This window comes from Rhodamnia argentea, chromosome 2 (assembly GCF_020921035.1).
Source record: "Rhodamnia argentea isolate NSW1041297 chromosome 2, ASM2092103v1, whole genome shotgun sequence".
Taxonomy (NCBI): Eukaryota; Viridiplantae; Streptophyta; class Magnoliopsida; order Myrtales; family Myrtaceae; genus Rhodamnia; species Rhodamnia argentea.
Window position 1 is genome coordinate 9256081 of NC_063151.1, and position 16716 is coordinate 9272796.

The window sequence follows — 16716 nt, forward strand, 5'->3', positions numbered from 1 at the left end:
AATCTTTACATCGCGCAGTTTGTGCATTACACATGTTAGAGTTCATCCAAAAAGGGCCAATGTCTCCTTCGGGTTCTTGGTACGCCAAAAAAAATTAGATTTAATATGCTTTGAATAATCACACATTCGTGCCGCTTGCTTTTGAGATCTCATACAAGAGGATGGCAATGGAGTTCATTCATACTTAAAAATTGAATTGAGTATGTGGATGGCAACAATTCAAGTGATAATGGAGCTTGGGGACAAATAGAATCTTTATAGCATTACCACAGCCTATGAGTCGCCGTCTCATTCTTTAGCAGGCACGTAGTCAGAGTCTTAGTAATCTCCTCCCACTCTTGGGAGCTTGCGGTTTCATGTTCTATTTCACTCCCCGATGAAGGTTCTTTTCGCCCTTCCCCCACAATACTACTTCGCTATGGGTCACTCATGAGTATTTAGCTTTACAAGGTGGTCCTTGCTAATTCACATGAGATTCCACATGCCACATGCTACTCAATTCAAAGCATTAGCTAGTCATGCTTTCGGCTACTAGACTCTCGCCATCTAGGGTGTAGCATTTCACTACTTCGCTTAAAAGCATGACGTTTGTATTGGTCTCCCACAACTCCATTTTCGTGATTTAGGATGCTTCCATTTTGCTCACCGCTACTATGGGATAATAAGGACTAGTTTAGGCGACTCCAAGAAAAACTTTCAATAAGAATGCGGGGTTCTCAACTGCTAATGTGCATACCTTTAGCTTTTAAGGACAGCAAGTTACGAGACCTCAAAAACCCTAGAAATCAAATATAATCTGATGACTATCAATAAACTAAGAATACGTTCAATGATTATTTCCTGGAATTAGAATAGAATTAGCCAAAGATGAATACATTGCCTAATCCAACAATTTTACGTGACTTGGTCTAGAATGATGCAAACTCAAACGTAGGGCCAGTAGCATATGCATGGTTGAGATGAGAAAGATGCATACTATGCTTCCATAAATTTATTTTCTGAAGCACATAACCTACTTAAAAACCGATCTATAGCGAAACATAAGTAAAAAACCTAATCTTTGCTTGTATTTCCTGTTAGCAGAACTCAATAATTTCATTGATGAAAAGAACAATATATATACATATCAAAACCCACAAAGACCATTATACCCTTTTACCTTTTAACATCCCCCCTCAAGCTGGAGCACGATTATCAAGCATGCCTAGCTTGTTACGTATATACTCAATCCTAATACTACCTAGAGATTTGGTGAAAATATCGGTTAATTGTTCACCGGTCTTAACGTAACTAGTAGAAATAACTATAGTCTAAAGTTTCTTATAGACAAAGTGGCAATCAACTTCAATATGCTTGTACACTCATGGAATACTAGATTATCGCGCCACAACTCAATTGGCGTAGGGTCTTCAAATCTAAGTTCAACTAGTAGCTGATGCGTCTAGATTAGCTCACAAGTAGCTTGAGCCATAGCTCTTTATTCCGATTCTACACTTGATCTAACCATAACACTTTGCTTCTTATTCTTCTAAGATACTAGATTTCCTCCTACAAAGGTGCACTATCCCGATGTAGAGCTCCTATCTTTAGGAGATCTTGTCAATCGGCATTCTAGAAGGCTTCCATGCTTCTTTGACAATGATCCTCATAAATGAGACCATGACCTGGAGCTTTCTTCAAGTATCTCAAAATTCTAATTAAAACATTTCAATGTGAGGTAAGGGCGAAGACATAAGCTAGCACACGGCACTCACTGGAAAGGAAACATCAGCTTGACCGATAGTTTCAATCTCACAACATAACGCTTACACTCGTTATTTTTATAATTCTATTATTTTTTGGAATTAATGCATAAATTCAAAACTATATGAGATTGAAACTGCAAGGTCGGATTTAGGAGTTGTTAAGCTGAGAAATTATGAGGAACCGATAGTTAAGGTGTTGTGGGGTTGTAGGATTTTACGGAACTCAATTTGGGATTATGACTTGCCCCAAGCGAATTTTCTAAGTCGGGCACATGTGCTAGATAGTACTTGACTAGTATCTTTTGGGCCGAATTTCGTCGGTTGACAGCTAGATTTTGGGTCAGCCAAGTTATGGGTCTTTTAGTACTTCGAAAGATCTTTCTTTTGATTGTAAATTCACTTGAAACGGAGTTTGGTAAAGAGAGTTATGGCGCGAGTGGCCATTTGACGTGCTCTTTTTTAGCTTTAGTGGTTTTTTGCATGATTAGCCATTCGGAGGCCTTTTGTTGGTATGTAATGCATATTTTGACTATGAAATATCATAATTTAGAGGAATTGTAAATTAAAGTACCATTTTATTTGGTTTTAACGTTTATTCTAGTTTAATTGATAAGATGGAAATCGTTGCCTCGTATAGCTGCATTGTTTGGTTTGGGCATTCCCATGTGAGTAGTGCTACCTCCTCTTCGAGTTTGTAAATTTATATTTTGGAAGTGATATGGATAAATTATAGTATGAGTAACGAATGACATTTTTGTTACATAAAAGTTTCAATCGAGCATTTCTTGCCTTTTAATGTTTATGAATGGTTAGAGAATGGTTTTAAGAAAGGCATTGCGAAAGGATATATATGTACGGCTTTACGAACTGGTTTAAGAAATAAATTATGAAATGATTTGAGAAATGTATTACGAAAAGTATTTTTGCTAGTTGAGTTGCGTTGTAAAAGGTTATCTGTTTGGTTTGTGAAATATATTATATTTTATGAGGTAGAGTCCGGATTGGATTTCTCGTATTGGAAGATGTGGTTTGGTGCTCAATATGACTAGGAACTTGATTAGCTATTTTTGGGTATGCATACTAGTTTTTTAATATAATATTTGGATTTTTGACCAGGTCAAACCAAGGCGGTGGGACCCGCCGATAAAAAAATTAAAAGGTCAACAAAAAGAAAAAGGAAAAAGGGCAGCTCTTCTCCTTTTAAGGGCAATCTTCCACGATAGAAAACAAAAAGGAAAGAAGGGAGAAAGAAGAGAAAAGAAAAGGGAAAGGAGGAAGAAGAGAAAGAAAAAAGGGAAGGAGAAAGGAGAGGACTGCATGCCACATTGTCTCACCGAGCTCGTTTCACTATGTGCTGCAACTCTAGGTGAGTGTCCACACTCCTCATTCGTCTAATCGGAATGGTTTCCATATTTAGGGTTCAAATTCGGATTTATTAAAAAGTTTAGCCACTAAGTCAAATTTTGGAGTGGTTAAGTTGAGATTCTTTGAGGGGAACGATAGATTAGGGTGTTGTGGAGCCATGGGACTTTACTGAACTCAATTTGGACTTATGGTTTGTCCGAAACAAAATTTGGAAGTTTGACGCGTTGGGGGTTTTGTTGTATATTAAAAGAGCTTTCTTTGGACTACAAGTTCGTTTAAATTAAAGCTACGAGAAGAGAGTTATGGTCCGTTTAAGTTTATCGCGCTAGCTGCGCATAGCGGACAACATGCGTGTCCGCTATGAACGAGCATTTTGTTGGTATACAGCTGTCATCTTAGTGACAAATAGGCCCTTTTCAGTCGAGTCATGCTTTAGGGTAGCACATTATTCAGTTTTTGAGTAATACTATTTCTTCTTTGTGTTTTTAAACTCATATTTGAAAATGATAGTACTAAATGTGTTATGACTTGAGAAAATGGGTTTTTGTTGCATAAAACAAGATCGAACATTTACTCGTATTTTGTTTATTTGAGATGGTTTGTGATCGATTTGTGCTATTAGTTTTGAGTTGGTTGCGATGTACATTCTAGTTTATGAGGAAGATGTTGTTGTTAATTATGTAACGCTCAAGATAGCTACAAACCCGATTGAAGGGTTTGTGGGTATGCGCATACTAGTTAGGATATCCTTATGGACCGAGCCACCGGCATTATAGGTGGAGACCTTGCCAAAGGGGAAATCTTGATTATCTTTTGTCACGGGCATTATACATGACCATGGTCGGAATCTTGAACATGAGATTGGTTAATTGATAGATTATTGACATGTGTTTCGATGATATTAGTTAATGGATAGACCATTAGCATGTGTTTTGATGAGATTAGTCAATGAATTAGACCATTGACATGTGCTTTGATGTTATGATCTAACATAGACACTTTTGCTATAAATTGTATATAGTCGTATAAGTTCTAAAACAGATCTTTTGGTGGTTATGTGTATCTTTTTGATGGTTTATAGAAAGATATGTTACTATAACCGCATGACTTTTTTATCGTATATATGTAAATGTGTATATATATACATATATATTGATATCAAGTTGAGCATAGTTATATTTTGAGGATGCATCCTTTGTGAGAAAGGATGGCCGTATCATTACCTTGTTCCCGTAGGAATTGGGGTGTGACATTTGTTGGTAGCAGAGCTTAGGTTGTGGTCTCTATGGGTAGATATGGGATGTTATGAGATAGTATGATAGGTTTCAATGCGATCGTCTAATAGATACTAAGGTATTGTTTTGTTTCATTATTGAATCCAGGTGGCCATGAGTTTTGACTCGGACCCGACGCTTATCTCTCTTCTCGGAGATAGGAGCAAGAGAGCTATTAACTTCAATTCGGAGGATGTCCCTCAAGGTTCTAGAGGCAAGCCTTCTAGAGGAGAAGATGATACAAGAGCCGACTCACTAGGAACAAGAGATCAAAGCCAACAACAAAAAATCCAAAACAATGTATCCGGAGTTATTGAACCTGGGAATGATAGAGGCTACACTTTCGCCTAGTTTAGAAAGGCAAAACCACCCACTTATGATGGAAAAACTGATTATCTTATAGCGGAGCGTTGGATTACAAAGATAGAGGGGATCTTCAGAGTTAAAGGGGTTCCCGAGGAGAAAAGGTTGACTTTGCTATGCAATATTTGGAAGGTGAATCTGAGTATTGGTAGGAGGGAATGAGGTTCACACTTGGAGACGAGGATAATACTATTTCTTGGAAGGACTTCAAAGAGGCTTTCAACTCCCAATTCTTCCCACAATCTTTCCAAGTGCAGATAAAGCATGATTTTCTACAGATATCACAAGGTAACTCTATTGTTCTAGAGTATGTAGGTCACTTTAACCAGAGGAGTAGATTTGCGGGGCATCTAGTAGCCGATGAGGAGGAAAAAACCCAATACTTCGTGAGAGGACTTCGACCCGAGATTCATTTTACACTAGTGTCTCTTTCACTACTAACTTATAAAGATGTGCTTGAATGTGCAATCAAGATTGAACAAGAGATATCTAGAAGTGGCACACAAGATGTTTCTCCATATAAGAGGCTGAAGTTCACTTATCTCCAAGAAAGTCATGCAAATGGTAGCATTAGGCAAAGGGGCATTAGCAAGTTTGGAAAAGGGAAGAGTCAAGGTATTCAAGGCCCTTGCGGTACATGTAGAAAACATCATGGCGGTCCTTGTCATTGCAAGACGGGAGCATGTTTTCTTTATGGAAACATGGGACATATGGCATGCGATTGTCCCATTCGGAGGAATGTACTCGCGGATGGTAGAGTATGTTTCATATGTGGGCAGTTTAGACATGTAGCACGTACTTGCTCTATAAGGAAGACAGCCTCTTCAATTGGTAGGCCCCAAGAAAATCAAGAAAGGCAGAGGATAACCGGGAAGGTTTTTGCAATGACAAAAGAGGATGCAGCGGCTTCTAACACCATTGTTGCAGGTATCATCTCAATTGCATCGCGGTATGCTTACGCATTATTTGCTTATGGTGCTACGCATTCCTTCATTTCTACCTAATTTGCGAAGAAACTTGATGTGTTGCTTGACCCTCTTGATTATGAATTACGTGTTGATACTCCTACCCGTGATTTCTTGATTGTTGATTGTGTGTTCAAAAGGTATAAGCTTCGAATTGATAATGTGGACATGTTTGGAGATTTGGTGTTGTCGGATATACGGGGATTTCGATGTTATTCTAGGAATGGGTTGGTTATCAAAACATCATGCTATTGTGGATTGTTATTCGAAAAAAGTTATTTTTCGACTTCCGAATCAGTCCAAATTTTCTTTTTCGGGAAGTTATAAAGGTACTTTTTCGAGACTAATTTCAGCTATGCAAGCGAGGAAGCTTCTAAGGAAAGGTTGCTGTAGTTATCCGGCTTGTGTAAAAGACACTAGTAAGGAAGTTGTGAAGCAAGAAAAGTTTCCAGTTGTTGGAGAATTCCCGGATGTGTTTCCCGATGATTTAATCGGTTTACCTCCAGATAGAGAGATTGAATTTTACATTGAGTTGATCCCTAAGACAATACCTATTTCTAAGGCACCTTATCGGATGACACATGCTGAATTGAAAGAGTTGAAGACGCGATTGCGGGAGCTTTTGGATAAGGGTTTCATTAGACCTAGTGTTTCACCTTGGGGAGCCCCCGTACTATTTGTGAAGTAGAAGGATGGTAGCATGCAGCTCCGCATAGATTATCGAGAACTTAACAAAGTGATGATCAAGAATAAATATCATTTGCCTCGGATTGATGACTTATTTGATCAACTCCAAGGAGCTTAGGTATTTTCAAAAATCGGCATTCGTTCTGGGTATCATCGGTTGAAGATAAAAGCAGATGACATTCCAAAGACTATTTTCGGAACGAGGTATGGGCATTATGAGTTTCTTATCATGCCTTTTGGACTAACGAATGCACCTGCTACTTTCATAGATTTGATGAATAAGGTATTCAGCAAGTATCTTGATAGATTCATTGTGGTGTTCATTGATGATACTCTGGTGTATTCAAGGAGTTTGGAGGAACACGAGCAATACTTGAAGCTTGTTTTGAAGACTTTGCGTAAGAAAAGTTGTATGCTAAATTCAGTAAGTGCAACTTCCGGCCTGATCATATAAAGTTCTTGGGCCATGTAATTTCGAAAGATGGTATTTCAGTTAATCTGAAGAAAGTTGAAGCGATCATTCAGTGGGATCATCCTACAAATGTTACAGAAGTGAGAAGTTTTCTAGGATTAGAAGGTTATTACGGGCGATTTGTGGAGGGATTCGCCAAAATTGATGGTTCACTTACTCGCCTAACTCGGAATGGAGTTAAATTTGTGTGGTCGGATCAATGTAAGCGCAATTTTCAAGAATTAAAAAGGCGATTAGTGTCGGTTCCTATATTGACCTTACCTTCGAGAACCGGTGGCTTCACTATCTATTATAACGCATCTAAGGAAGGTATAGGTTGTGTTCTTATGCGGGATGGTAAAGTGGTAGCCTATGCCTCGTAAACGTTGAAAGCACATGAGAAGAACTACACCACTCATGATCCGGAGTTAGCAGCGATTGTGTTTACTTTGAAAATATGGCGACACTTCTTATATGGTGAGAAATGTGAAGTCTTCGTTGATCACAAAAGTTTGAAGTACATCTTTACTTAGAAAGAATTGAACATGAGGCAAAGGAGATGGCTAGAACTCTTGAAGGATTATGACTTATCTATCAACTATCGTCTAGGTAAGGCGAATGTAGTGGCAGATGCCTTAAGTCGTAAATCCTCTTGAAACATGGCAACATTGCTCACTTCTTAGCGGCCTATTCTCAAGGATATGAGGAAACTAGAATTGGAGGTATTGGTGCATCAGCTCGGTACTCCGTTAGCTAATCTTCGAGTGTAGCCAATGTTGATTGATAAAATCAAGGCTAAGCAGAACGATGATCCTCGGTTTGAGAAGATCAAAGAAGGCATAGAAGCTGGGGGACAACTAGATTTTAGTATCCATGTGGATGGGTCATTGAGGTTTCGTGTTCGGCTGTGTTTTCCCAATGATGCAAAATTGAAAAAGGAGATACCGTAGGAAGCTCACACCACTAAATGCTCGATTCATCTAGGAAACACTAAGATGTACAGGGATTTGCAAGTAAATTTTTGATGGATCAACATGAAGAAAGATATTGTGAAGTTTGTCAATCAAGGCCTAGTTTGTCAGCAAGTAAAGATTAAACATAAGAAATTAGGTGGTGAGCTCACCTACTTGAGATACCTAAATGGAAATGAGAGCATATTACTATAGACTTCATTGTTGGTTTACCGAGGACGCCTAGTAGTAAGAATGCTATATGGGTGATTGTCGATTGATTGACTAAGTCGCCACATTTTTTATCATATCGATTTGGCCTTTCAGTAGAAGACATGACGAAACGATGTGAATGAGATAGTTAAGCTGCATGGGGTTCCGGTGAGCATCGTTTCTGATAAGGATCCAGGTTTGTGTCCAACTTTTGGAAGAGCTTACAAGGGGCATTAGGTACCAAACTCAACTTCAATACAACTTTTTATCCGCAAACAAATAGACAATCGGAGAGGACAATTCAAACGCTGGAGGATATGCTATGATCTTGCGTTATTGACTTTGGTGGCTCTTGGGACGAACATCTACATTTGGCAGAGTTTTCTTATAATAATAGCTATCATTCCAACATTAAAATGGCTCCTTTTGAAACTTTATATGGTCGAAAGTGTAGATGTCACGCCCCGGAACGACGAAGACGCTACATCCCGCTCAACGCCGGTTCTCGCTTTATCAAACCACCAAGATCACTTAACTACTATGCTCAAATGAATGCACATACGGAAGCGTTCCAAACTCCGAACGACTTAGGCATAAAACAAAGTGATAATAAGACAATACTTCAACACCGATCGATACCACAATCAAATTAATACAAATAGTACCATTTAACATGACAAGGGTGGTTCGGGGGTTTAAACAACAAAAGGCCCACCAAGGAATTAACATACTAAACAACCTAACATACTCGACGACCTAATAGAGATAAGAGGCACTAAAAGGGTCCCAGCTGAGAACTACGCATCCGACTCGTCATTGTCATCGTACTCCTCATCCTCGTCCGGCTGGTACAGGGAATGCTCAATGGACTCCGCTACGTCCTCCATGTCCTCATCCTCTGTGTCCTCGTTGTCCGGGTCTGAAACCTCGATCACCTTTATGACCTCGACATCATCCTCATCATCAAAGACAGGAATAGCCTGTATGTCCTCCGCCACGGGCACATGGGTGTCGGTCTCGTCCTCGACGGGTCCAGGTCGACGGTGGGTAGGCGGGACATCAAAATCAATCTCGGATGGTCTCAAAGGCCCTACTACATCTCCCATATCCTCACCGAAATATAAGTACCAAGACTTAAAAAGATGGGGCGATCAATGCTCCTTACCCTCATCCATCCAGAGTGTCGTATTATATCTAACATAGGTCTTACCCTGTCCTATAGGTATGAAACCTCGATCACCTCTATGACCTCGACATCATCCTCATCATCAAAGATGGGAATAGCCTGTATGTCCTCCACCGCGGGCACATGGGTGTCGGCCTCGTCCTCAACGGGTCCAGGTCGACGGTGGGTAGGCGGGACATCAAAATCAATCTCGGATGATCTCAAAGGTCCTACTGCATCTCCCATATCCTCATCGAAATACAAGTACCAAGACTCAAAAAGATGGGGCGATCAATGCTCCTTACCTTCATCCATCCAGAGTGTCGTATTATATCTAACATAGGTCTTACCCCGTCCTATAGGGAACTCGTCTACAGAGGTATCAAAATCCTTAGGACGTCCAAAACGTTTAGGCGGCATCATCGGGATTTGGGATTTGAAAAAAAAAAGGGGATAACCCACAACGGGGTGAGATATAAATCTCAGTAAAATTGATCTAAACCTATCCTAGGCCAATAGTACCTCTAGACAACTTTAAAAAAACACAATAACACAGTGAAGTCAACGAGTCCAGCATATAAGGAAAGGAAAATTCACACTAGCACAAACAACCAAGATAGAATCCAAAACATTAGTTCAGGCCTAACTTCGTACTCTAGGGCAACAAGGCTTCCATTACACTCATGGACTAACCGCTCGGACTTTAGTTTGATTACGGGCCTCAATCTAACTCCTTCCCCAACTCGCTTGATTATGGGCTTCAAACTACTTCCTCCGCCCGCCAAGTTTGATTACGGGCCTCAAGCCAACTACTCCTCAAACTCGCTTGATTACGGGCCTCAAACCGGCACTTAACGTCTCTGCTTGATTACGGGCCTCAAACTAATTCCACCACATTCTAGTTCGATTACGGGCCTCAAGCTATTTCCTCCGCTTGCTAAGTTTGATTACGGGCCTCAAGCCAACTACTCCTCAAACTCGCTTGATTAGGGGCCTCAAACTAGCACTCAACATTCTCACTATCCATCCCACATCCTCGAAATCACAACTTCTCACTTATTCCTCTTATCTAAGATCATATTCGACTCAAACTAAAGAATCTCCTTCGGTCACCACAACTTTTAGATCTTAGCAAGCAAACACAAGCACAAGCTCATACATGGCACAATCATGCAACAATCCTCATCACAAGTCCGGTTACCCATATACCATTAGCCCGAAATTGTCAACTTGTCATTCTCAAGCATGAATCCACAATATCAAGCCAAATGCAAGCAAGCATGAAACTTCACAACAATAGGGGCAGATTCGGCCTCCTTGGGTCACGCCCCAAATTAGCCATTAAATCATCATCTTTCAAGCCAAACATGGGTCTATTAGTAGCCTAAGGTCATAAGAAGGGTTTAGAGCAACTTATCAAGGTCCTAAGAGCTAATCCAAGCAACCAAGGTGGCAAAGAGCGGCTCCAAAAATCTGATCGAGGACCGGCTGAGTTTCGACCAAAAGAACATCCAAAGATCAAACCTTTACACCAAACATTCCAACTAAATCTCATCTCGCAACCCTAACAACTTAAGACTAGACTTTAGAAAGTCTTACCAATCCACAATGAAGCTTAAAAGGGTTGATCCAAAGCCTCAACAACTCACGGCTCCAACTCAGGTCGGCGGTGGCCACGGTGGGTTCACGAACTCTAACTAGCAGAAGTTGATTGCCTGCGCACCTCACGGTCTCGGACGTCTTTAGGGAGCTATAGAGATCATATGAATACAAGGTCAATTCGGCTTGAAAGAGGACTCCAATACAAAGAAAATGGAGGTGCTTTGAGGTCAAAACAATGTCGGATGAGGGAGATACGCCAGTTCTACGTCGGCAGTACGGCGACCGACATGGGCAGTGAGTGACCTACCTTCCTCGGCTTCTACAGAACGCGTCTGGTTGATTTACGAGACGATCCAGATATGTACGGAAAGATAAGAGAGAGACGAAGAGAATGGCGGTAGTTTCGCGGTCATACAACACCGGAGTCATCGGCAGCGCGGCGAAGAAGATGGCGGCCTGGCACCGGCGTGGACAGTGGGCGAGCGTGAGAGAGGGAGAGAGAGAGAGAGAGAGAACGATCGAGTGAGAGAGTGAGGGAAAGAGGGAAAGGCTTGGTCGGTTCAAAGAAGAAGGAAGGAGAGGGGGAAAGTCCAATCAAAATGTCATTAGCTTGAAAGAAGGTAGGTGGGGGTGGTTGACCAAAAGTACTTGCAAGATTGGATGGAGGTGACATGAGATGGTGGTTGGGGTAAAGTGGAACTCTTGTCCATCAAGTCCATCAATGGTCTTGTCCTTCTCTCTTAGATCTTTGGCCGGCCATCAATGGAGGGTAATTGACAATTTCGCCCTCCCCGAGTCCAAGTAGATGTAAGGAACCTTAGGGCAAACGGGTCATTTCACGTCCTAATCTCGATTCTTGATTTTCTGAACTCTTGAGATTAAACTTATGATCCAATTAGCTTCAATAAAACACCATCTAATTTGGTTATTGCAAATTCACGAATCCGATCTCCAAATTCAAAATCCCAATTCACGTCCGAATCCCGCCAATTTCGATTTCAATTTATCTCAACTAACGGGTGGCACTTTTGGACACTACGCGTATTCCAAGTATCGGTTTCCTTATATGCCTTTCCCTTTAGGTTAGTATACTCGTGAGTGATCGGTTCGGAGCGAGATATAACCGAAATACATCATTGGACATTCATTCATTTATTCATAAGTTTCGAATTGGGTTGGAATTCGTAATGTCACAGCATAACTCCTATTTGTTGGGATGATGTTGGTGAGAAAGGACTAAGCGGCCGTGAGTTTATTCAACAATCAGAAGAGAAATTTAGGCTAATTTGAGAACATCTTATGATGCAGATCTCAAAAGACGCGGGGTAGAGTTCAATGTGGGAGATCATGTATTCTTGAAGGTTTCACCTATGAAGGGTGTTATCAGATTTGGCACTCGAGGAAAGTTGAGTCCAAGATATGTAAGACCATATTTTATATTAGAGAAGATTGGCGAAGTTGCCTATAAACTTGCTTTGCCCAAAGGAGTGAAATCCAATACATGTTCGGGATTTGGCACATATTTCCGCAATAAGAACATATCGAACACATTATGCACTCCGGATAATGCCGAGGTTAAGGGAGAACTTGACATATGAGGAGCAACCTATTCGGATCATTGATAGGAAGGATCAAGTGCTACGGCGGCGGACTATTCCCTATGTTAAGGTTCAATGGCGAAACCACACAACAAGAGAGGCTACGTGGGAACTCGAGGAGGAGGCGAGACGCAAGTATCCTCACTTGTTTAAAAGTTGAGATAAGTTCAATTATTCAAATTTCGAGGACAAAATTTATTTCAAGAAGGGTAGAATGTAATATTTGGATTTTTTACCAAGTCAAACCAAGGCGGTGGGACCCACCAGAAAAAAAAAATTGAAAAGTCAACAAAAAGAAAAAGGAAAAAGGGCAACCTTTCTCCTTTTAAGGGCAGTCTTCCACGACAAAAAACAGAAAGGAAAGAAGGGAGAAGGAAGAGAAAAGAAAAGAAAAAGAAAGAAGAAGAAGAGAAAGAAAGAAGGGAAGGAGAAAGGAGAGGACTGCATGCCACGTTGCCTCGCCGACCTCCTTTCACTACGTGCTGCAATGCTAGGTAAGTGCTCGCACTCCTCATTCGTCTAATCGAAATAGTTTCAATATTTAGGGTGTTGTGGAGCTGTGAGACTTTACGGAACTCAATTTGGACTTATGGTATGTCCGAAACAAAATTTGAAATTTTGACACGCACAAGGAACGATACACGACCAGAACATGTTGCTCCCGTTCTTGCTGATTTTCTAATAGATTCTGGACAAGCCATGTTGGGGGGTTTTGTTATACATTAAAAGAGCTTTGTTTGGACTATAAGTTCGTTTAATCGAAACTCGGAGAAGGGAGTTATGGTCCATTTAAGTTTATCGCGCAAGCTACGCGTAGCGAACAGCATGCGTGTCCGCTATAAACGAGCATTTTGTTAGTGCGTAAGTGTCGTCTTAGTGAAAAATAGGTTTTTTTCAGTCGAGTCATGCTTTAGGGTAGCATATTACTTAGTTTTTGATACCTTTTTCATATATTTGATAGGAATACGTAGGCATCAATTTGAGTAGCCACCATAAGTTGGTTTTCTACTTCTCCAGGTGAGTGGTACTTATTTTTTTCTTTGTATTTTAAAACTCATATTTTGAAAATGATAGTACTAAATGTGTTATGATTTGAGAAAATAGCATTTTTATTGCATAAAAACAGGATCAAACATTTACTGATGTTTTGTCTATTTGAGACGATTTGTGATCCATTTGTGCTACTAGTTTTGAGTTGGTTGCAATGTACATTCTGGTTTATAAGTAAGATGTTGTTAATTATGTGACGCTCAAGATAGCTATGAACTCAATTGAAGGTTTGTGGGTATGCGCATATTAGTTAAGATATTCTTGTGGGCTGAGCCACCGGCATTATAGGTGGAGACACCGCCAAGGGGGAATCTTAGTCGTCTTTTGTCACGGGCCTTATACGTAACCATGGTTAGAATCTTGAACATGAGATTGGTCGATGGATAGACCATTGGCATGTGTTTCGATGAGATTGGTCGATGGATAGACCATTGACATGTGTTTCGATAAGATTGGTCGATGGATTATACCATTGACATGTGCTTTGATGTTATGATCCGATATGCACATTTTTGCTATGAATATATTATGTTAAGGTGATGTATAACTTGTTTTGATCGTAAAGATTTGATATGTTTCGAGTTTGATGTAAATGAGTTATATTTTGAGTATTGAATGTGCATAGTGATTGTTTGATCATTTCGGAAGAAATGTATTACTCATTGAGCTATGTTAGCTCACCCCTTGCATTTCCCTTGTCTTTCAAGTTCGGAGAGTCACAAGTAGGACGTGAGGATTTCGTTAGCAAGATGACTTTTTGATAGGGGGATTTTTTGTATAAGTTGTATATAGTTGATGAGCTTCTAACATAGATCTTTTAGTGGTTATGTGTATCTTTTTTATGGTTTATAGAAAGCTCTATTACTATAACCGCATGACATTTTTATCGTATATATATGTGTGTGTGTGTGTGTGTGTGTGTGTGTGTGTGTGTGTGTGTGTGTGTGTGTGTATCAAGTTGAGCATGGTTACATTTTGAGGTTGCATCCTTTGTGAGAAAGGATGGCCGTGCCATTACCTTGTTCCCGTAGGAATCGGGGTGTGACATTTAATATCCTTCTAAGTTGAGCCACGGGCTGATAATAGGTGGGTTCTTTGCTAGCGAGAGGGTCTTGGTCGCCTTGTCACTAGACATTGCATATAATTTCTAGAATTTGAGCAGATTGGTTTATCTCACACCTAAACACAAGCTAAATATTGCCAACCCCTCTCAAGCACATACAATTGAATGCTCACAAGAGACAAGTATATAGAATTGAAGTGTGACGTCCCATAGCGTCACTCTGCTAATGAGCTCTAATTTAATCTAATATTATATATAATAAGGGACACAAGCAGAAGCTAAATAAACTAAAAACAATCAGGCAGCCGTACAAAATCATATAAGTCATGCGTACAAACGGCAAGCACGATGCCTAAGAGGGTGTGGCCTTTCATAGGGTTTTGCTAACCTATATTTGATGGACAATAAATACACCGCACAAAACACGGAACACCACATATCCAAAACACGTCTGATATATATATATAATTAGCTAGTTCGATACAATATCCATTAAGCCAAATGAATGATACATTGGGAGGAAAACAAAAAGGAAGATCATCTACTCTCGAGGGCTAACATTGTTATCACCGGCATGCTCCAACACCACCATCATCTCCACGCTTATCTATAACCCTTTCTAAACATCTTAAAGGAGGGCAACAAACAAGAGTGAGTCGAAGCTCGACGGATATACGTCGAACCAAACTACTAAACCGTTTAATACATCATTCGATTAGGCAAAACAAACCACAACCAGTCAGAACCACAAAGGGCGCATCCACTATGCCCAACCAAGCACCTTGTTCATTAACTTTAGTAGACTCGTTGACAAGCAAAACAATCCGAGCACTATAACAGCTTATTCAATCCATAGACATTAGACCAAACTACGAATTACTCATGCAACAACAATTCACTTATCACATGTGCTCGATAGGTCTCGATCGCTCCTAATCCCTTCCTCCACTCTAATTTGGCTCACCTCAGTCACGATCCAAGCAATCAAGTTATGAATTCCAGCCATACATGAATTTTTGAGCATGGATTTAGAAGTAGAATTAACATATAAGGACATTCGCCTCGACATGCAAGCTAAAAACTCCACCGAAATACCCATTTTCAAGGTGATAGATTCATGCAAGTTCCTAGGACAATCAAATTGTCTAGTAGCAAGGTTAGAGGTATACTTGTCTCAAGTTGCCGCACGAAGAAAACGAAGCTCGAATCGCTGCTCGAACAAACTCACGTCTTCCTCCTTCTTCCTTGCATCGCGTGCCCACTAAGAACGAGGAAATAGGGAGACGAGTTGGCGAAATGGTGGGATGGCGAGTAGGAAGGCTAAGGTCGTGGATCAAGAGCTCAAGGTGTCGCCGCCGTTTCCATTGAGGCGAGATCGAGAGAGAGGGGAGCGCGGCCCTTAGTCGTGAGTCAGCGGGTTGCATGAAGAAAGGGAGGAAATGAGGGAGAGGAGAGAGAGAGAGAGAGAGAGAGGCCTTATATAGAGAGGTGAGGCGATAGCCTGGGGGCTATCCAAGCTTCGTGCTCTAAACTGTGAATTAAACTCGCGTCGAGACCGGTCACGTACTCTAACGGTCGATTAGAATTTTACCAACAGTCGGTCTTTTCAAATTTTGTCGCGCCCATCACCAATCTTTAACCCACAATTCACCGCATCAAAATATTAAATCCCCCAAATTCACATTTGCCACTAATCCAAGTCTGACATTTATCAATCCGCTCGTTAATCCAATCGGGCAGAGATTTCGGTCTTCACATGAAGCTCTCTTAGAACTTTGGAATTTTTGACTCTTGATTTCTCTTTGCTCTTTAGCACCTTAGTCTCCTTTTACACTCCTCCACTCCAATCTACCTGTTAGACAATCTTCAAATGATCACTCCCTAATCAATTGTTGGATAAGATTTTATAAAGAAGAGTGAGTAGCCATTGAAAGATAAAATCAGAATCTCCATGGATTCAGTCACCCATATAATCCGAATCTAGTTTTCATAAGTAGAGTTTTTCATTTATGGAAGATGGCTTATCTACCATAAGATAGAAATCCAAGCCGGATCACTAGCCATTACAAAACTGATTGTGTTTGAAGCCAAGTTTGATACTTGTTCAAAAGCAAATTTTTGAGTATGATGGCTTTCTTAATCTGAGTCTAAATACTCTTCTCAGCACGAGTATCACATAGCTAATATCCAAACTTCTATCTTCTGGTCCTTCCAAGCATATTGGC